This window comes from Aythya ferina, assembly GCF_964211825.1.
Source record: "Aythya ferina genome assembly, chromosome: 8".
Taxonomy (NCBI): Eukaryota; Metazoa; Chordata; class Aves; order Anseriformes; family Anatidae; genus Aythya; species Aythya ferina.
In genome coordinates this window covers 31,765,078-31,786,281 of record NC_140304.1, presented here as the reverse complement: position 1 = coordinate 31,786,281, position 21,204 = coordinate 31,765,078, and the positions used below count along the sequence as shown (strand labels likewise).

The window sequence follows — 21,204 nt, the reverse complement described above, 5'->3', positions numbered from 1 at the left end:
GCACACGGGGAAAGGGCACGAGTGTCAACAGCCAAATTCTGGCAGAGGGGGGAAAAAAAAAGCCCCAAACTCACACAACGTATCCCTCAGAGTTCCAGCAAAGGAGCTGTATGAAAGAGATTTCATATTTTCCTTGGGGAAAATAGACCAAATGAAAAGCCTTCGGCATTCTTCAAATGCACAGATGTTTCCTGCCAACCACTGGCTAAGACCACTTCCATTAAAATCTTTTAATTCATACACTTCAAGAGGCATCTACGGCCCCATTTTTGTATTCTGAACAACTACTTCGCAACAAGAGATCGAAAAAAGCCTCATTTACAAGAACATTTAAGCGTTTTTATTCCAGGATTTTCTTTTAGCAGATGTCACTGTTTCTTTATCCTCCTGCTATTTTGTTTCATTCAGTATCTGATATTTTGTTTGTTGGGAAAATATTTGCATTTTTCTAGATTTCAGGCTGAAGTTATCAGCGTTTTTTTTAAAAGGAAAGAATGGTTTAGAACACTGCAATTTTCTCAGAAATCAAGTGCTATTATGTTAGGTGAAAGTGGTAACACCAGCATTTTCCTCAAATTTCCCATTGTAATTTTCCCCCCCTAGTTATTTAAAGCTCTTCAAGCCCTTAATTATGTGGGGTGATACTTCCAACACTCAGTGTCTGCCTCGTGCTGCATAGTTTAGAAAGTTTTGATCAAATTCAGTCACTTCAAAGAGTGCAATTAATGAGGAGCTCACTGTTCAGTAATCTACTTGCAGCACACCCGTGCTCAGAGCACAGGCTTCAGACTTCACTGGGACAAGCTCGGTGCTCTTCTGTGGGGGTCACCAGGAAAATTCTGGCTCTGTCCAAATTGTTCAACGCTGAAGTTGCACACTGAACTGCAGAGCTGGAAATTCCAAAAGGCTGGGATGTGTGAGAGCCCCAGGGTGTCCAAAGCACGGGTAGAGGCATCCCGACCACCAAAAAAAGTGACCTCTGCTATGCACGGAGCTGGACATGTGGAGAAATGACAGCAGCTGAAAACGGGAGCCTCGATGAAATGGGTCAAAGTTTTATCTTTAGATGCAGCAACTCATGTCCTCCTGGTTGTCTCTGACCCATAAGGCAAGGGACATTCAGGCACTGCTTGAGGAGGTGGCTGGTAGCTGCAATTAACACTGCTCTTTTATTAAGATTGGGAAATTGAGGGGTGACAGGCAGTTCCTCACCTTTCCAGCGACGAAGGACAACACCGTCTTTGAAATATTTGGGTTCTTTTTAAACAGGTAACACTACTGGCCACAGATCGTCACGTACTAGCTCCTACACTTTTCTTCCAAAAATGCCATATTTGGGTATTACCAGTACAGTCTTCTTTCGAACTAACCTTCCCCTAGAGCAGAATATGTTGCTACTTGTTCCGATGCCAAAAAGTCAAAATAACAGCATGATGCAGACTCAAAATGATCTACTGTACCACATCGCACCAGCCTACAAAATGCTAGGAAGTCACAAGAGTGCCCTAGCATTTGCAAAGGTTTCCTGGTTTGTTTGTAGGACGTGCTTTACTCAGGCAAAAAAAATAAATTAAAAAATAAAGTGTTGGTTTCTCTGGATGGCAACGTGGACTTTCCTTCCGGGCAGGAGAAATGCCAACTTTCAAGACAAAAGAAGTCCTGCCCGTCCTGTAACCTTCTCCTACAGCAACATCCCACTCTGGAGGCCTGACCTTGCTGCTGCTGCTGCTCTGAGCAGCAAAACTCCCTCTGGCGAGGCAGCACCACTGCGCTGGGCACTGGAGAAGAGGCTTGCGAAGGTGGCCTGGATGGTTCGGTGTCTGTGCTCAGAAACGACTCCTCTGTCTGGAAATACTGCAGCCAGATTTCAGCCCCGCACGGAAGAGATTGCCATGGAAACATGCCCCTCGCTGTACCCTCTAGACTCACCTCTCCAGCGTGGAAAAATCTTCAAACCCACAAACTTTTTATAGCCCTGTGAGGCGAACGGAGGCTTTCAACACAACTCCCAGGCAAGAGGGTTTTATGCGACAATTAAGGGAAACGAAACCTGAGTAACGACGACGTGCCTGCTTCCTTTCATTTCTTTAAACTGCTGTAAGAAAATAAAGGTAAGGATTTTCCAAGATGAATAGCAGATTAAGAGGATAGATGGCTTACCGTGGCTCCTCGAAATCATTAAATTACCACCCAGCAACGTGAATCCTCAATGCATAAACAGCACGGAGGAGTTTTCAAATGCCTGTCTTTGAGGATTACCTTACTGAAAAGCCAAAGGGCACCTGCACTCCTGTAGTAAAACAGCAGCATTAAATTACTAGCTGGATTTTAAAGCACGGATTAGTCTCCATGCAAAATTTAAAGCAACAGATCAACAACTTTCTCACAATTCGGAAAACGCGTTGGTTAAAAAAAATGCTATCAGCTTGTCACCTCACTCTTATCACCCCTGTACAGGGCAATGAGAGATCCAAACAACTCGCAGGAAGGAAACTGGGATCCCAGCAGCCATCCCCTCCCTGGGCACCTCCAGACACGAGGTGCTGTGGGGCAGGAGCCCACAGCATCCCCCATGCCTATTATGAAGCTCTCTCAGAGCCACCTAGCCAGTGACTGGGGGTGAGTTCTGCCCATTTTCTTCAAGTATCACTATACAAAATCAGGTGTAGATGCTGCAAAGACGAGAGCTGACTGCTAGGCAGACATCCTACAGGAAAACCTCTTGGTTTTTCGCAGCGGGTGGCATCAACTCGTCCCCCTGCTGTCACCCGGGCTGAGAGCCCGGCCTCGCCACGCGGGCAGCGCACGGCCAGGCCGCTGCCACACGCGGGCTCCCGCACGCCTCCCCCCACGGCTGAGTCACTCGGATCGTACATCTGAAACCTCAGCCTCCCAGTTACTATAACAACTTAATGGATTTTCTTTTTGATGTTATTAATTGCGTTCAGTGTCAGCTGTTCGCACGGGCTGTCGGAGGAGGCACGGCGTGAGAGCTTCTGCTTTCAGGGGCCCTCACCTTCCTCACTCCAACGCTCAGGTGCCCCCCCATAAATCTCCCTCCAGCGAGGTAAGGAGATGCTCCTATTCCCTCTGTACACAACTCAGGATGGAAGAAATGTTCTTTTTTTCCTGTGATCAAGTTAGCTGCCTGTGATGAACGTTTTAAGGCCCTCAGCTGTATTTCTGTAGTACATACTGCACAGGTGGAACCTGCAAAGTGGCATCTATAACACATCCCAGAAGAAAAAACTGAGCACTTGGCAAGCAAAACTACCCAGCACAAGCAAAGCAGCAGTCAGAAGGTTTTATTAGGGCTACCTTTGAAGCCTCAGGGTACGGACGGGCAGGCCTCTGCTGCTGGAAGGGGCAGGGAACGCCTGAACCACGAGGCAAACCCCAGGTTCAGGAGCATCACAGCAAACGCAGGGATTGAGGTTGTGGAAGACAGCCAGAGAGTCAACGAGTGGAGATCACAAATCACCTTATCCACATTGTTGTGAAAACATCTACTGCTTGCTTTAAAAAAGTCCTACTTCAAAGGGCCAGACCGTAAGCACGGGGACAACAGAGTCCAGCAGGGAACCCTGCACGGCTCGGGAATAAAGCAGCCGTGCTCCTCTCCCCGGTTAGATTTATCCTTTGGAGCTGTGGAGAGCGGAGCTGCAGCTATCTGCAGAGCCACTGCCACACATCATTCAGGATAATTTTAACCCCACAGACATATGGAGAACACTCCTTTCACCCTCCTCTGCAGAAAAAGCAAAGAGGATCGGATCCTACAGACTTTCCACAGGGAAAAAGATCTTCTCTAGAATTCTAAAATTAAAAAAAAAAAAAATCATGGAAACAATAATAAGGGTTGATCATATTTACAGTGTAAAGACATGCACAACGTTTTAATCAAGCACCCAATGACAAATATGAGAACACACGGCAAGTAATGTTATGCTGCTTGCAATTTTTTTTTTTTTTATGTCAAACTGCTAATTTCTACGAATTTAATTACCCTGATTACAATGTACACTTCTTAGACACCTACGGGTACCCTTTTAAAACCTATCATTGTAACCATGTTAAAAAAAAAAACTCAAGGAATATGTCTGAAGTAGAAAGCAGTGTGAAGCAGCTGTGCATGCACATGACTGAGTTTCACGGCATCAATCCTTCTGCAACTTGCTTGCTCCGAGACACGATATCAGTAACGAAAAATCAAATGAGTTTGGTTGCCTGAAAAGCATTCAGTTTCATGAAGAAAATCTGTTTTACAGAACCACAGAGAACTGGTACAAGTGTAGAAATAAAAGGATTGTGCTCCTGAGCAGTGGTGGGAATAATTACTAGCTGCAGATGTGTTTAGCCTGAAGTCCTGGGGAGGGGACTGCCAAGTCTCCAAGAAGCAGCAGGCTGGCCTTAGGATGGTTCTACAGCTGCCCTTTGCCAGATTTCCCAAATCCATGACTAATTTTCAGGCTGGAAGATCCCTGCACTGCTCAGCGCACCGTAAGGTACTGAACAGAAGAAACTCGAGGTGTAACAGCTCGTGGCACACCACTCGTTCCCCAACCAGGAGATGCTCAGACGCTGCAGAGTGGCTATTGCTGTATCAACCCAGCCTTTTTACCTGGTACCAACCTCTTTCAAAGAGCCTCAAAAAAACAGAGGTGAAGCCCAGCCCGCTCTGCAGGCAGACTTTACAAAGACGTGCCTGGAGCCAGCAGCACTGTGGCTTTAGAGGTTTCCATCTCGGTTCACCATTTCTATTCTGTTTCTGCACCGTAAGCCGGGAAAGGGAGCGCTGGTGCCTACGGACACACAGGTCTTTGAGCCATTAGGCAGCCACAAGACCTCCCAAATAAAGAAGCAATTAGGCATCTCCATGAGTAAAATGGAAAAAGTTACAGCAAGAACCACTCCAGGGATTGCACCGTGATGCAGCCCCATCAGACAGCGAATTGTGGGAAGGCAGAAGGGAGATTTCCTCGGGGTATGGCTGCAGGGGCTCTCTCTGAGGCATCCAGCACAGGAAAGGAGAGCCCTAAAAGAGGAGTGCAGCAGGAGACCCATCACAACTGCTACCTGCTGTGAAGGAGGAAAGGAGAATGTGTTTGTGCGGGTGAGGAGGGCCGTGGAGCTGATCCATTCCACAGAGAGTTGTCTGGAAGATGCCTTCTGCTTGTTCCTTGCTTCATAAATACAGAAACGTAGCTCACAAAACTGCGCGGTGAATTCCAGCAATTCAATTCCTCCTGGTAACGGGGACAACCAGCAAACCCCACAGCACTAACAGCTCCCACCACAAAGGAGAAGCAATATTGAACTTAGCAAAATCTGCCAAAGATTTTTACTGATGGGCACAAAGTCAACAGGAGCTTGCTTAGGAGTAAGCTACCATTTTTTTTTTATCACAAAGCTTATTATTTTTACATTAGTCTAAAGAAAAAACGTATCTTTTGCTTAGCTGGTGCTTCCCAACTTCCATTACGTGTAACTGAAGTGGGGAATTAATTTCCATTCCAGCCAGGCAACGCGGCACGAGTCCTGCATCAGAACAGTACCAGACCTGTACCTGCACACACGTAGACCAGTACTCGTACCAAATATTTCTTACACTTTTACTGAACAATTAAAAAACAAGGAAAGATGCTAAAGCAATGCATCTTTCCACCTCCTTCCAGTTAGCTGTCTGCTTGTGTATTTATCTGTGACCTGATTATTTTTCCTTCTTAATAAACGTCTGTTTTCCTGTGAATTTGCCAATAGGATCCAGAAATACACCAAGCAATAGGTAAACAAGTATTTCTTTTTATAGTTCTGCTCGATTTGATTTGAACACTGCTTCCTTCTTGCCTTTCTGAGAAAAGGCATTTAAAGTGTTCAATTTATATCCGAATTGATCCACCAGTGACCCACAGGCTGCCTGAAAAAAATTAATAGTCTTGCAGCTCCTCCAAAAATTACGGAAATGAATGAAAACTAATGAAAAACGTGAAAATGCACAGGGGCCCACTCACCTACGGGCAGGGGAAGCATTACTCAGACAGCAGGCATCACGTCAGATCTGTACCGGTACAGGCAGGGGATTTCAGGACACCAAAACATTATGCAGAGGCTGAAAGCAGATGTAAAGCCCAGGATGGAAAAAGAAGATCAGCGTTTTGTAGAAGTGCCAGGCTAATTATTCCGCATATTTCAAGTTAATGGCCTTCATCCAGAGGTCCGCAGGCTGCGTATGTACCTAATTCATTAGCAAAGTGCAGCGGTGACAAAGATTTATAACAGGGATTTCTGAAGGGGTTTTAGTACGAAATTGAGACAGAGGAAATGAAACGGGCACATTCACTTCCAACCCTGTATGCCTGGGGAAAGGAAGTGGGGAAGGGAATCCTAAAAACTATCATGGCAGAATATTAATTATCATTATAGCAGTAGACCACTTGCCCAGGCTTTTTGACAATGGACCTCTTCTGGGGCTGTTTCAAGCAAGAATCCTTCTTCCAAACCTTGGGGTTAGCAGGCAGGATGCTGCTACACCTCATCCTCTCTTTGCACTGTTCCTCCCAACCAAAACTCTCTGGAGAGCATCCAGGGCTTTCAAGGATGGCAATGCTGGAACAAGCTTCCAGCTCTTCCTTGAGGATCCTAAAAGATAGACCCTAAATACCCAGAGAGGCTTCTTCTGCGAGAAGAGAAGCGCTTCTGGAATCAAACCTGACAAAATAACACTTCCCATCCTGGTTCTCGATGTTCTTTGCCTCCCATCCCAGAATAGTTAGCGTTGCTGTGAACCACAACGCCACTAGCCATGCTCAGATGAGAAATGGGGGATCTTGTGCTCGTTCTGTGACAATTTTCCCAGCTGATGCCTCCAGTGACTGCAAATGCGACGTGCGGATGCCTTTTCCTCAAGTGGAAAGACCAAAATAGGTAACAGTGGGTTTAGATCTTGCACCACACACAGGCAGCATGAGATTTATGATTAGTATTCCTGAGCACAGCGTGCATCAGGAGGATATGATTTTCTTTGAACAGAATCCCATCAAACAGAGCAGCTTCACCCTGAAGGTTTCCATATGTTTTATACTTATTTTCTTCTCAAGAGCTCTTGTGAGGTTGGATCATTTTCTGTTTCTTATTTGGGCTTGTAGTTTGAGAAATGGTTACTACCAGGGATTAATCATTTCAGATTCCCCTCTTCCCGAAGTTCCTGTTTTCACTATTTATAAGCACTCTCGAACGCGTCCCTGCTGCAAGGAGCTCCGTTCCCAATTTATCTTTCACATTTAACAAGTGCTCTGGCAACTTCAGAAGGTTCTTCTGGTACTCTCTATTGAAGAGGTACACAGCCTATTGCTTCCTCGAGCAATTACCGAGTTACAAAAGCATGAATGAAACAAAAATCAATTGCAAGAACTTACTTTTCAATCTGACTACAGTGCCGTTACATCAGCCGATGCTCTGAGACCATTTTTCACTGGGTGGCCACCAAGCAGGCAGAGAGCACTGAGCCCACATCAATCTGCATGACTCAGATATTGAACTTTGCTAAGCACCAATATAACTAGAGCAGGTTCTCCGCATCAAGTGAGATTTCTCTCCTTTTTCTGAGCTTTTCAGGGTTTCCGTCCCCAAACAGATCCTGTATGCCAGTGAGAAAACTCTGCAGCTCCAGCAGCTCCCAGACCCCAGCATGCTGCAGCCAGCCTCATTATCTGGGTTAGTTTCCAGAAGAAACATTGCTTCTTCCGTCTGTCTGGCACCTGAGTTCACCTGGAACCCCAGGCAAAAACAAAAATGAAAGCAGCACGGTTATTTATTCTAGCAAAGAAAAGGGTCAATTTCTTGTTTACAAGTTTACAAACACTGCTACAAAGGAAAAACACTTAAAAGAATACCGAGGAGGAAATCCTGGCGCTGAGCTCTCACTCCTTTGCAGCTCCTTCACGCTATCTCTGTCTGCACAAACCACGTAACCACGCCAGCAGATTATTGCCAACAGGGCATGTTGCGCTGTGGCTTCGGAGAAACGTTCAGCATCCCCTGACCTCCTAAATGTCATCTCTGAGAGGTGACTTACACAGTTACCCGATGGCATCAGCAGTCTTCAAGACCACATTGTTTGCCTGGAGTTGCTTTAGGTGACCTCTCTCCTTCCTCGCCGCTCTTACCACTTCTTTACTGGCAGAACAGAGCCTCCACTCAGTACTTGTTTCACAACATACGCTTTGAATGTCTCGTGCAAAATCGTTCTTTCCTTGCAGGCACCACACCAACCAGCCCCGTCCTACTTGGTGCACGTTTTAAAAACATTTCTTACAAAAGGGCGTTAGTCCCTGCTGCCTGGTGACCTTTTTAGCCAGCCTTTTATTACCTCTCCCGCGTTAACCACAGTCATTCCACTCCTGCCGCCGCTCGCTAATGCTTGGTAGGCGCAAGGCATGCTTTTTGCCACAAATAGCCACTGTTCCCTGCAAAATCTGCTGCTTATAATCAGGTCAAAAGAAGGGTATTATCAGCTGTGCTGCAAATAATTAGAGAGCAAACGAGTACACGTCAACTGTTGAGCAGCTAAGTCAGGTCAGTTTAATGCTCTCAACAGGCAGCTATTTGCAACTGGAGTGTATTCCAGCAAATGATATTCGAAGTATTTCTCCAAAATGGCATCTAATAGTTTGTATCCTGGTGCTCCCATTGAAATGCAGCCTAGGCCTTCAACATAACGCAAAGCCAAGGAGGAGGGTTTCTGTCCTCTTCTGCACATCATTAAGGAATTAAGGACGCCCCAAGAAACAAAAAGCTCGGCCACCTCAACTTCTGGCTGCGTTGCAAAGGATCCTGGTGGCCCCTGTTGCTCTGCTGTTATCAGAAACCCACTTAACACATGAATTAATGTGCCATACACTGAAACACCGGGATTTCATCAAGTTACCTACGGCCCCGAGGAAAACAGAACTGCTGTAAGGTTTCTTGCAAAAATCACGGAGGCTCTCACCAATCTGAAATCAGAAGGTCCTCTGAGTTAACTTGTGTCTCGTGACAAAAAGAAACTTTAAAAGACTCGACCAAACAGCTGGGCTTATCAGCAGGCTTGACCACGATCTCATCAAGACTCCTCTTCCGAGGCATTTTCCCCTGTTGATACCAGTCCCTACAGAAAGAAATGATCCACCTGCCAACCCCGGACCCCAATTTTAGCCATACTACAAGTTGCTGTAGCACTTCTACAAGTTCTACACAGAAGGAAAAAAAAAACACCTCGACTCGTGCCAGATCTCACCTGTTTTCCAGTGGCTTTACACGCGGTGCTGTGCTGAACTCTCAGGTATTCTTCCCACCAAAATCTTCTGTAGCAGCACAGAAACCAAGTCCCAGTTCCAAACCTTCACGAGCATCCATTTACCTCACAGCCCATCCCAAGCCCACTTTCTGATGGTGAGGCCACGTCCTCTCTGTTCTCTCTGCGGAGCCTGGTGATAAATTCACCGCCTGCGGTCCCGTTTCCTCAGTCCCAGCCCTACAGTCTGACTTTCTGACCCCAGCTTTGAGCCATGCCTTCCTGCGAGCACGTTGGAGCTCGCAGAAGCAGCACAGGATGCATCAGCCCACAAAATCACCAGCGCCACAACCCCGTGACTCACCCGTGCACCAAAAACCAACCGGGGAGTCAACGGCGCTGACGTTTGAGTTAGCCACGGGGGCTCTGTTGGATCTAGGAGGGAAAAACAAGCAGACAAAACAACAGCAACCACCACGCATAGAAAGGAGAGGGCGAAAAAGACAGCTGCGTGGGACTTTGCTGGATCTTCCTCCCCTGAGTTAATATTAAGACAAAGTGCATCGTTGGTGCACAAGCGTGAGAGAACACCCAGCTCGGAGCGCACACGTGCGCTGACAGAATTACACTTTTTAAGCATCTGAAGAGCCACGGCTCTAATCCATCGTGATCCACTAATCTATTTCCCATCTCTGACAGCAGCGCCAGATGCTGCAACAGGAAGCGCAAGAAATTCCACTGCAGGCAGGCACTGAATAAGCTGCTCTCCTCAAAGTTTCCTCCCGGCCTTAATTCTCAGAGACTGGCTTCAGCTACACAGGCCAGACGTTTACATCTTTTGTAACGCTCCAAAATCATCTCTAGTATTTGCATATTTCTGGACTCTTCTGTGATTTACAGAAATTATTTTGGATCTGGCCAAGTCCCATGCTTCCAGAACACTCTGGCAAATAGTCCTTCAATCTAATTCCACATCTCATAAAAAAAATTAACGAGTTTGAACCTTTCCCATCTCACCGCATGCCCACTTTTTCTTGTATATTACCAGGAGAAAGGTTCTGAACCATTCTCTATACCATCCTCCTACTCTGTTAACCCCAACAAGGGATTTACTCCTAAATATCTTGAGATGTGATGGCACCGAGGGCTTGCAGACGAACAGAACCGGTGGGACTGCACAGCCACAGAACAGCTCCAAGAGAAACGAGAAGCAGGCCTTTCATGCATATTTTTAGCCAGCAGAGTGATACTATCAATTTAATCCCTTTTTTCTTTTTTTTTTTTTTAAACAAGCTTTTAGAGCTGGAAAATATTTTCATAATTAAGGAGCTCAATTAAAATATGTTACCTAAACCAGCTACACAACCATTCCTCTGCACTGCCTGGAACCAAAACATTACAGCAGCAAGAATCTGAAAGTGAAGCTGACAAATTATTTTAATTCTCTAAACTGGGAGAAATGCAGAAAGAAAAAAAAAAACGAGCATGAGTAATAACATCAGATTAATATCCTTTTGCCTTAGAAGCAATATTTAATACATGCAGACACACATTTGTTTGCAATAGCCTCCCAGTTCAGGGGAGTTCTTTCATGTCGTCAGTTCCATGCCTTTCCAATAGTTTTTTTCCCCATCTGCTGAGGCTATATTTATCCCGCTGTCATAATTATACAGTTTCATTTACTGATGTAGCCAGTGTGAAGACCTGCATGCTTTATTTCCTGCACTACAGACACTTCACTTAGACAAATAAAGGTGTCTCTCCACACCATTTTGTCACTCTTTCCCTCGGTGCACAAGAACTACCACGCCTGTGCTGTATATTTCCCTTAAGCCTGACACCACGAGCCCATTACACACCGCACAAGCGGTGCCAGCAGTGCAATAAACCCCGCTCGTGCTGTGCGAGCACGGCAAGTTTCGCATTACCCAACAGAAGTTGAAGAAAGTTCTGAGAGCGCTCCTTTCTGCATGCTGGCTGCTAACTGCCTGCTCTGTAAAGGAGCACAAAATTAGGGAAGTGGCATTAAAAGGGGCCACGGCAATGCTGAGGGCACTTCCAAGCAGCACAGCTGCCAAGCACATTTTCTCCACAACGCCCAGAACCAGATGCACTGCAGAGCACATCAGCTAGACTTGATTTCTTCCTGCTAATAACTGTACAGGAATAATAAATATACGCTGTCCTATTACAAAGAACCCAGAGGAGCCGTAGCGATAGCTTGTGCTGTGTGGGTAACTCCGAGGCAGCTTTGTGTGGGTAAAACGAGTCATCCCAACTGGCCAAGTTACCAAAAATTGCCAGTTTAGGAAGGATTTGATGATTCCACCCGGGTTACCCATCTTAAATATGGAAGGTAGTTGATTGTAACGACTTTTAAATAAGACTACTGTTCACAGAGACGATTAGTCAGCTTATCTGTTATAAGCTTCCTGACAGATACGTAAGGCTCTTCAGTAAGGATTTGAATACTGAAGAAGGAGAGGCCCACGTGCGAGTTCCAAGTTTTTGGGAAGCACCGAGGTGGCTGGGGAGGAACAGGAAGGGCTGGGGCACAATGCTGCCAGTGCTGGGCAAGAGGAGGAGCTGGCACAAAGGCAAAGTTAGCACCTAAAAGAGAACGGAATGTATTTGCAGCACCCTATTTACTACCAGAAAGTGAGAAAAGGGTCCAGAACAGCACGGGACCAGGATTTGGTCCACTTCCTACGTCCGTGACACTGCAGTCCTAGCCTGAACCTTGCACCTGGGTGCAAGTTCAACCTCAGCATGTTTTTGGAAGCAGCAGCCAAGCGAGGCTGAATCTTGTATTTCAGTTCAGTCTCAAATTTAAACATTATATTAAAATGGTTTACCGGAATCCAAGATGTCCAAGGACGGGAATAAAACAAGGTACAGATGTAGCCTGGCGTACCTGAGCAGGCAGGTGGCAACACACTGAGGCAGATCAGATGACACGAGAAACAGACAGGCAATTACCATGAATAATCTGCTATATGCAGCCAGTATACTTAATAGCGTACGAGGAAAGCCCTCTTTGCACTAAAGAGCTTAGGTCTGGATGAGTTATAAATCAGAGATTTGTTTACAATCCGGCCACCACCTCTGCAGCTGATGGCGAGGGACGCAGCAAACAAGGCCCTCGCTCAAAGCCGTGGAAGAACTTCTCTGGGTCGCTGGATTTAAAACCTGCAAATGCAATTATTCGGCTTATTCACCGTCGCTTCCTCTGGATATCTGAGTTTCACAGGGGAAAAAAGACCAGCCACGGTACGCGTTGTGCTGCTCAGAGAAGACAGAAATCTACCAGGACTTCTCTCCTCAGCACCGGTGGCCGCTGGGGATACCCTGGTAAGGAGCTGGAGCCTCTGGGGGCCTATTTCCAACCCTCACCCTCGGGCAGGAGCAGAAAGGGCACTGCTGGGGCTGCGGGGCCCTGCCCTGGGCAAGCACCAAACTTCCCAAACCTCTGGGCACCGAACTGCGGGATGGAGAGAACCAGGCACCCAAATCCACTCCAACCAGCCGCCAGCCAACGCGGTGCGTGGCAGCAAAGCCTGGAAGAGAAAACGCTGTGGAGAAATCAAAGTGGGGAGCCCTGAGCTGTAAAAAGGGGCCGTGGGGTCCCTCCACACGCAGCCCCGCTCCCCGGCCTCGGGGGCACGAGGGCGGCGTGAGGCACCCAGCCCTGGCACCCCGCTTCTTCCCTCCGCAGCTCCCGCAACGAAGCGATTCCGGCAGCAGGCTGGCCACGAAAACATGAAATAAAACACGTTTTTCCCCTCCTTAAATAAATAAATAATTAATATATATATAAATATAGACTACCAGTTCCCAACGCCGGGCGACTCCACGCCACCAAACTTACCCAAAGCACCCCCACCGACCCACCAGCGACTACGGCCGGCGGAGGGCAGCCCCCAAGGTGCCCCCAGCCCCCGTCCCCACCACCCCCGGTCCCCCCCGATCCCCCTCGGTCCCCCTCCAGCCCGGGGGTCCCCATCCCCGAGCCCCCCATCCCCGGGGGCCGCTCACCTCCACCGGCGTCGTGGCCGCGGGGCTGAGCCCGGCTCGCCGCGGGGCTGGGCTCGCCCTCAGCCCACCGCGGCTCCTCCGGGGCTCCGCGGCTCCTCAGCGCCGGTAATGGCAGCGGAGGCTGCTTACCGGAGCCAGCTCCGCTCCGTTTTCCCCTCCTTTCCCCCTCTCTGCCGGCAGGCAGCGGCTCCTTCCCCCGCGGCCGCGGGGCGGGCTCGCCTCAGCCCCGGCAGGCGGCGGGAGGGGCGAGCGCCGCCCGTGAGGAGCGGGGCCGGGGAGGCGCTGCCGGCCCCCGGGCAGCTCCGGAGCCCTCACGCCGAGGCCGGGGCTCTCCTCTCCTCTCCTCCTCCTCGGTGGTACCGGAGGGGTGCTGCAAGGCCTGGTGCTGCCTTCCCCGGAGCTCGGTGGCCGGCCCGAGGCGATGCGGGAGCTGTGTCCCTCATGGGGGGGCTGCCCCGCAGCACGGAGAGCTCTGAGGGGGGATGTTAGGAGTCGCTGGGAGCTCTTTGGCTCTGCGAGGTGCTTATCAAAGGCCGGGCGATCTCCTGATGTGGCTGATTTAGGGTTTAAAAGAGTGATTTGCTTCCCCCCGCAGTTGGGGAGCAACGTTGAAAAGGCTTGAAAGGAGCAGCTCCTTTCAAGGAGCCCCAGAACGCCAGAACCCAAAAAATAAAATGTAGCCATTGTAAGCCCCTGTGGATTGCAAGTTAAATTCACTACTTGTAGATGACACGGAGCCTTGATTTCAGTGATTAATGACTACAGTGTCTGCAGGCTGAACAGAAAGCCGCTGTGTTGTGGTTCTTGCTGAAGTGCTATCCCCCTAGCTGAGCATCCCAGAGATTCAGTGCAGACCAGACCAGATCTCGATAAACCAGGCTTTATGCGATGCAGGGGAAGAAAACAATGTTGAATGAAAGTTTTGTACCACACTCATAAAGGGAAGAAAAAAAAAAAATTCCCCTATAGCAATTTAGTTATGCTGTGGTAAAATGAAAAGTTAGCAACTGCTTTCTGGATTTCCACAAAACACATTTAGGAAGCTTTTTAGCATGCAGAGTATATATTACTAATGACCAGTAAAAGTTCCATTTTTAACTTTTTTCCATTCTTGAATAAGGTGGAATTTATTTCTGTACGTTTAATGTAAAAGATTGTAAGGCTATAATAATGTAAATAAGGCTATATTAATGTAAAAGATTGTAAGGTTATAATAGTTATAACTCAAACGATGACTTGTATGTACTGTATTCCTTCCATTGCCTCACATCACAAACAAGGGTGAAGAAGAAAGGTAACCTCCAAGAATACACGATGCTGTAATGCCAGATATTTTACAGCAACTGAAAAACATTCCTGTGAAATCGTTTTGCACCTTTAACACTTATCATCTCATCCTTTTCTTTGCCAATAAAATACCGCTCCTGACATTTCCTAGCCTATCAAGCCTGCAGTCTCAAAAAAAAGAAAGATTTGCACCACTTCATCTTGGAGAGCTCTTCCTAATGTACTTTCTTGGTTGGAAGTGGAACCCAGGATGCTTACGTTCATTTGTATGAGCTACATTTTGTTCTCACGTAAAAGCAGGATATCAGAGGTAGGGGCAAGAGGGACTCAGCTGAGTTTCTGCAGAAACAGGAGCTGTCACCTTACAGAGTAGCCACCTGGACATTTCTCTCTGTGACCACCTCCAGTTCCTGCAGAGCAACACCACTTTGTGCCGTACTGCTTTAATAGGCAGCTCTCAGGGGGATAATTCACCCCAGTGCAAAGCCACGGTGGCCAAAGTAGCCTGTGTGGCACTGTGTGCAGGAGCTGTGAGCCTCTGCAGGTCTGATCTAACCTTCTGCACTTCATAGGCCATCACCATTTCCTCCCGCTCAGCACTGTGTGTCTGAGAAAAGCGTATTTCCCACAGCCACCCAGTCTGAGTCAGGAGACAGGACACCAGAGAAGTCACCACCAGGTAGCCTGTTCCTCTGGTTGCTCGCTGACAACAAGCAAATATGTACGTAAGGCTCCGATGTGAGCTTGTCTGACTTCGGCTTTCAAGCAGTGTTTCTTATTGTGCCCTTCCCTGCTGAACAAAAACTCTAACAGTATTTAACATGGTAATCAAACCACAGCTTAATCCTCTTTCTGGTAAAATAAACAGATCAAGCTCTTCAAATTCCTTATACATGGTATGTTCTCCAGTCTTCAAACATATATTTTGCTTTTTATTTTATTTTTTTTTCCTAGGCCTGTCAAAACCTGTAAATACATTTTACAATATTTGGGCTGCAAAACTATTTCTAGTATTCTGATAACAGTCTTATCAGTTCCATAAATTACATTGCCACTCTCACTCCCTGCTTCCTATTTGCACAGCTAAGGATGACATTAGCCCTTCTTTTGGCATTTGAAATAAAATTTTTAGCTTCACACAGGAGCACTGAGTAGAAGCAAGGTGATTTTTTTTTTTCCTCTGTATGCTGCCTTGTTCAGAGAATCACACGTAAAAATTCTGATGAAAGTTATGGAGTGTGAGGGTATAAATGTTGTGAAAATCTACAGTGAGGTTGAGGTCAGCAACCCTTCCATATATTCTGTATTTAATCTCCATGTTCTAGGTTCAGGTGATTCCCACATTTCCTTCCTTGCAAAATACATCTCAACCTTGAGAGTTTCATATAGTTTGCACTCGAAGAAAACTAATAATTCTTGAAATAACTGTAGCTTTGGCTAGTGAATTCAGTGCCTATCACTTCTGGTAAGGAGTTAAGTCCTTGATTGTTGGGTTTGGAACATTTAGGAACATCACCTCTAAGTTCTGCTTAACTAAACGAGCACTGACTGTACATATCACGACAGGACAAATATAATGGCTCTAATCCTAAAAGAAAACCTTGTCTTCTTGACTACAAGTCCAAGAAAATGAGAACCTTGCTCTTAGCCCCCCCGCAGCCTCCAGGCAGCATGCAGTACCTTTTAGCTCCCTGGCAACAAGACCATCCACCAGTTGCTGTTTTGGGAACTCCGACTGAGCTGTGAGGCCTCCCAGCGGACGGCAGAGCTTCCCCCAGTGGAGGAGGAACTGGCCATCACTGCCATGGTCCTCCTCTCTTCACAGATCTCCAGCCTTCTGACATCCTATCGGAAACAAACGCTGATAGCAAAGGCTGATACTGGGAGGATGAAATTAAGAAATTTCTTAGAGCTCATGCTGTGATCATATCGCAGGCTGTGTTATTCTTATCTTCCTCTCCCGAGTCTGCCAAGCCTACTTCAAGGAGTCGTCTGTGGCATTGAGATATTCCACCGACCCTGAGAGCTCATAATCTGCACTGCAGCTGAATGTTGAAAGCTGCGAGCTTTACTGGTCCTATACTGCTGCATTACTCACCAAATACCACTCCTGAACACAAATATTTCATTATCGAGAAGCTCTAAACATCCTAAAAGGCTCAAGGCTCACATATTGTGACTCAAGTCACAAGACTGATACCCTGCCAGCCAAGAGAAAGGATTGTGTGTGACTTACGCAGACTAATACTACATGATCAGTGCTTTGGCCATGCTCTGCAGACGTGTCTCAAACCTTCAGACACACACAGTGGCAGGCAAATCCTGAATCTTCATCCCTCCTGGGGGCACACCAGGTTATCCAGGTGATGTTCACAGCCAGGCCCCCCCCGTTCCTGTACGAGCCCACGGGGAAGCTGCCCAGAGGCCTCCTACAAGCGCCTCTCCCTGAGGTAACGCTCAGAGCCCAGCACAAATTTAGGCCAAGGCATACAGACGAAACAGTTTTAATGGCAGCAATGAACTGATTTCTTCCTCAGGAGGTAGGAGGGAGGCATCTGTTCTCATTCTCCCTCAAGTCGCTTCACGGTAAAGCTTTAGGCCCTGGGATCCCACTGCCTTCCACACAGGAATTGGCAGGGAAATTACTCAGAGGCTTCGAATGCTGTCTGCAGGGGGACATCTATGTCCCAGTAATGGGCCTTGTTCCTCCACCGTGTTCCTCTCACCCTGCCAGTCAGTGGCCTGCCGTCTGCTGACAAACCCCAGGTGCCAGCCATGTGGAGGCCACGCGCAAGCGGTCGGCTCAGGCAGCAGCGTGAGCAATTTTGGATGTGTTGTTGACACTGAGCTCTCGCTTACCGGGGTCTGAGTAATGTTTTTCATCGTCGGCCCCATTCTGGTGTGTGATGACCTGACCGATATTAGGCATGTCTTCATCACCTCTCACGCTGCAGCCTTGATGTGAGTGGAAAGGGAGCTCGCAGCACTGCCAAACGCCACCTCAGCACCACCAATAATCACCCTAAGCTCTAATTGCCCATAAAACCAAGTGCAGTGCTCTCACCTTGCTATCACTCCGTGCTCCGAGCCCACCGTAGCCAGAAGGTGACCCAGCAGGATGAAGGGCACCACTGACACCATCGTGGCTGGCAGCCGGAGGAGGGATGCTACGGCTCTGTGGTCAGCAGGTAGAGCTGTCACAGGACCAAATCCCAGGATATGCAATGAAACAAGGCGTAAGTGCCATTAAATATCACCACTTACTGCTCCATGAGAAGTGTACATCTCTTAAGCTTTGCTTTCTCTACAACAACAACAACAAAATAGGGCAATGTATATGCAAAAGAGGATGGGAAAAATCCCACCTACCAAAATAGGCCACGCTGTTGCATCCATATTTTTTTTTCCTCTGAAGAGACTAAGAGAGATAAAAAATAAGCTGGCAGATGCTAGTCATTTTGCTTAATGCACTCAGATACCTTGGCGATAAATGTGGTGGGAGAGCTTGTATAGAATAGAATAAATGGCTTCAGCGAGGTATTGTCAAAACAGTAAAAAGAAGATATGTTTCCTATTAAAATAGAGAGGGAGTAAAAGCAAATGTGTTTTTGAATGAGGACGGCTGGTATTAGCAATGCTAAAAATAAGGGGAACACAGCCCTTACTTCACTGCCAAAAAGAAAAAAGGAAAATTTTCCTGTCTCTAAGGTGAAATTACTTCCCTCCCCCAGCCGTGCTGTGCTGCTTGGTTAGCTGGCGTCGCACCACGAAGGACACCGCTGGCAGAAAGGTTTCTCAGTTCCCGTGGCTCCTGTGCCCTCCACCATCCCAGAACTGCCACTGAGGAGGTGCTTCCCATCCTTTTCCTTTGCAAGACTTTCTGTGATCCCTCCAGAGTTCCTCTTCTCACCAAAAAGATGACCGGGAGATGTCTTGCTACTGCCAGCAGCACATGGAGAAGGCGCCCAGTGCCTCACCCTCTGCTGCAACCAACGTGGCCTTGTCATCTCCTCTCTCCCCTAAAGGCCTTGGTACCAGCAGGGGAAATAAGGTGAGAAGTGATGGGAGGCTGCAGACAGGTGGGAGATTTATAGGGCAGCATGGAAATAGGGGGAGGAAACAAATGCACTGAACTCAGTAAGAGACCAGTGAATTAATTCGTTGGGCACAATTAATGAGTGTTTGTGCTCCCATCTCTGCCCTTCCACTGCAGCTGAAATAGCTGAGGAAGCTCTCACATACCAAACACAGGGGAATAGGATGGGCTGTGATGGCTGCTGTGATCCTGAGATGAGGCAGTGAAACCTACCCTCCACGTTTAATACCGGCAGAGTTGCTGCTTTTGCTTCCAAGAGCTGAGAGAAGACAGGCTGAGCCTGATTCCCGATTCCCAGGGCAGGCAGGTCTAAATTCAGGCAGCCCCACCACCCGGCACACCGCCTGCTGTAGGAACAGATCACCTAGGTTTTCTTATGAAAAACAGCAGCAGCTTACTAAACCTCTGAAGCTCATTTTATTAATTTAAAAGTCTTCTAACATGCAGTGCAGCTCCTAAACAGAGCCTGGTTTCTCTGCAGCCCTAAAGCAAAGCTGAGGTCAGGGTGCAGCCACGAGGAGCCCTCATTTATCAGGCAGCATTGCTGCACGTGTAGCTCCCAGCACTCAGGATGCTAGGTAGGGACATGGGCCAGGGGTGGCACGAAAGGTTTTGTCCTAATCTAAGGCCAGCGAGGGTAATTCCACTGGTGACCTCTCCTTCTGAAGGAAATCTGACTGTAAAATTTGGTCCTCACTGCCAATGTAATGTTACAGCCTCTATAGACCAGGCTCTACAAGGGAGGTTGGGCACCGGGGGAATTCATAGCCTTGGGGCATCGTAGACATTAGCTGGGGAGAGCTGGATGCTGTGTAAATCACACATAACAAAGCAGAAAAAGACACCAGCAGGAAGGTGGATGATTTTATGCCTTGTTGCCTTTGTGCCCCAGAAATGCTGGACGTTCCCATTCATTCACATCAAGGTTCAGCAGCTGCTTTCGTGATAGGACCAAAAGGCGCCACTGCCCCCGAAGGATCGGTATTGATTTCACCAGGGAGGACAGGACGAGACTGTTTCCTTCGGGCAGAGTATTTAGCAAGGAAATAGAAAGGATGCCATTTATCCAGCGTTCTGCAGCTTTTCCGCAGCCTTCCTTGTTTACACTGCTGCGTACGAGCACTTCGAGCACTTCGCTCCTCTTCCTCCCCCTCAGCCTCCCAGTGTTCGCTGGCAGGGCTGGCAGGCACCGAGAGCTGATTCATTCGGCCCAGCCCTACAGAAAACCTAAATCCCTGAGAGGGTCAAAGTGAAAAGTGCTGGGCGATGGTCGGGGTGACAGCCGGCAGCAGGAACCTGCTGCTGGACATTAATCCTCCCGGCGAGGGCTCCCTGGCTGGCAGCCCAAACCCAGCCCAGTTTGTGAAACTGGGGGAGGGCGGGCTGCTCTGTTGGGTAGATGTGGAGGAATTCTGTGAAAAAAAATAGCCACCAACAGTATTTTTCAGCTCGTCTTGCATAAGAGACAAGGCTGGAAGGCCCCTGTATTTTACAGAGGAACCAGCTAAAGATCCCTCTAATAAACTGATCTGATCACAAGCAGGACAAGAAATGAAGCCCTGATATTAAAGCTAGCATTCTTCTTCCATTGGAAAATGGTTGATTTTGCAAAGTGTCTGTATTCCAGCCACTTAATGTAAGTAAACCATATTTCACATGGAAGAGGAGAACGGATTTACTTTGAAACTGATATCAGAGGGCCCACCCTACTATAAAACACAGGCTAAGATCTTTTATCCTTAGCAGATACCTGTTACAACCACAAATCTCGATAAAATTCCACCCCAGTCGTTCAATGGGCCGTGCTTTCCCCACACCAACTGATGCAGTCCCAAAGGACACTCCTTGCACAACCCATTTTCCACAGCACAGCATGGTTTTGCCAGCTGCACCGTTCCCTTGCCCAGCTCTCAAAACCCCGGCGGGCACGCAGCGAGGAGCCTGCTCTCCCTGCCCTGCTGCGAGCAGGGAGCTCCCAGGGGCCCCTCCAGCCTCGGTTATTTTACGATTCTGTTCACGCAGTATTTTTTCTGGCACGGTGTTTGCAAAATCACCCACCCAAACTGGGTATGTATTCATCCAGATCATCTGTTCTGCGTGCCGTTTCCTGACGGCTGCCTAGGAGAAAGCACTTTGAGGGATCTCAAGTAAATAAATAAATAAATTGGCTATCACATTTTGTCAGATTTAGGCCTGATCTGTTCCACTGAGGCCCCTATTGCCTTTGCCATTCCTCCAGGCACATTCCCAAGCCTCCGTCCTGAGGTCAGCCATGCTCATGCTGGGACCAGCAGGGCGATGGGGCTGCAGGGAAGGCTTGGGCAGGGGCCGTACAGACCTGAGAGTGCCCTCAGCACCCTGCCAGGTTGTCTCACTGCCCTGCAATGGAATTTGTGGTCTTGGATCATTTATTCCATGGACTTATTGCCAGGAAGGGATTTACACCTTCCCTCGCCTTGCAGAGCTCTTTCTTTGCTCCCGATGACAGCAGCCACATCACCGTCTCTCTATCAGC

General features: G+C 47.9%; 1 protein-coding gene across 1 annotated transcript in view; it reads right to left on the bottom strand.

The window, feature by feature from the left end:
- The window catches only part of PDE4B (phosphodiesterase 4B), a 180,882-nt gene extending 167,444 nt beyond the window's left edge, over positions 1-13,438 (bottom strand). Inside the window, exon 1 of the mRNA XM_084527677.1 lies at positions 13,307-13,438. The gene's annotated coding sequence lies outside the window, so the exon portion shown is untranslated. The remainder of the gene's footprint in view (positions 1-13,306) is intronic.
- Positions 13,439-21,204: the final 7,766 nt, after the last annotated feature.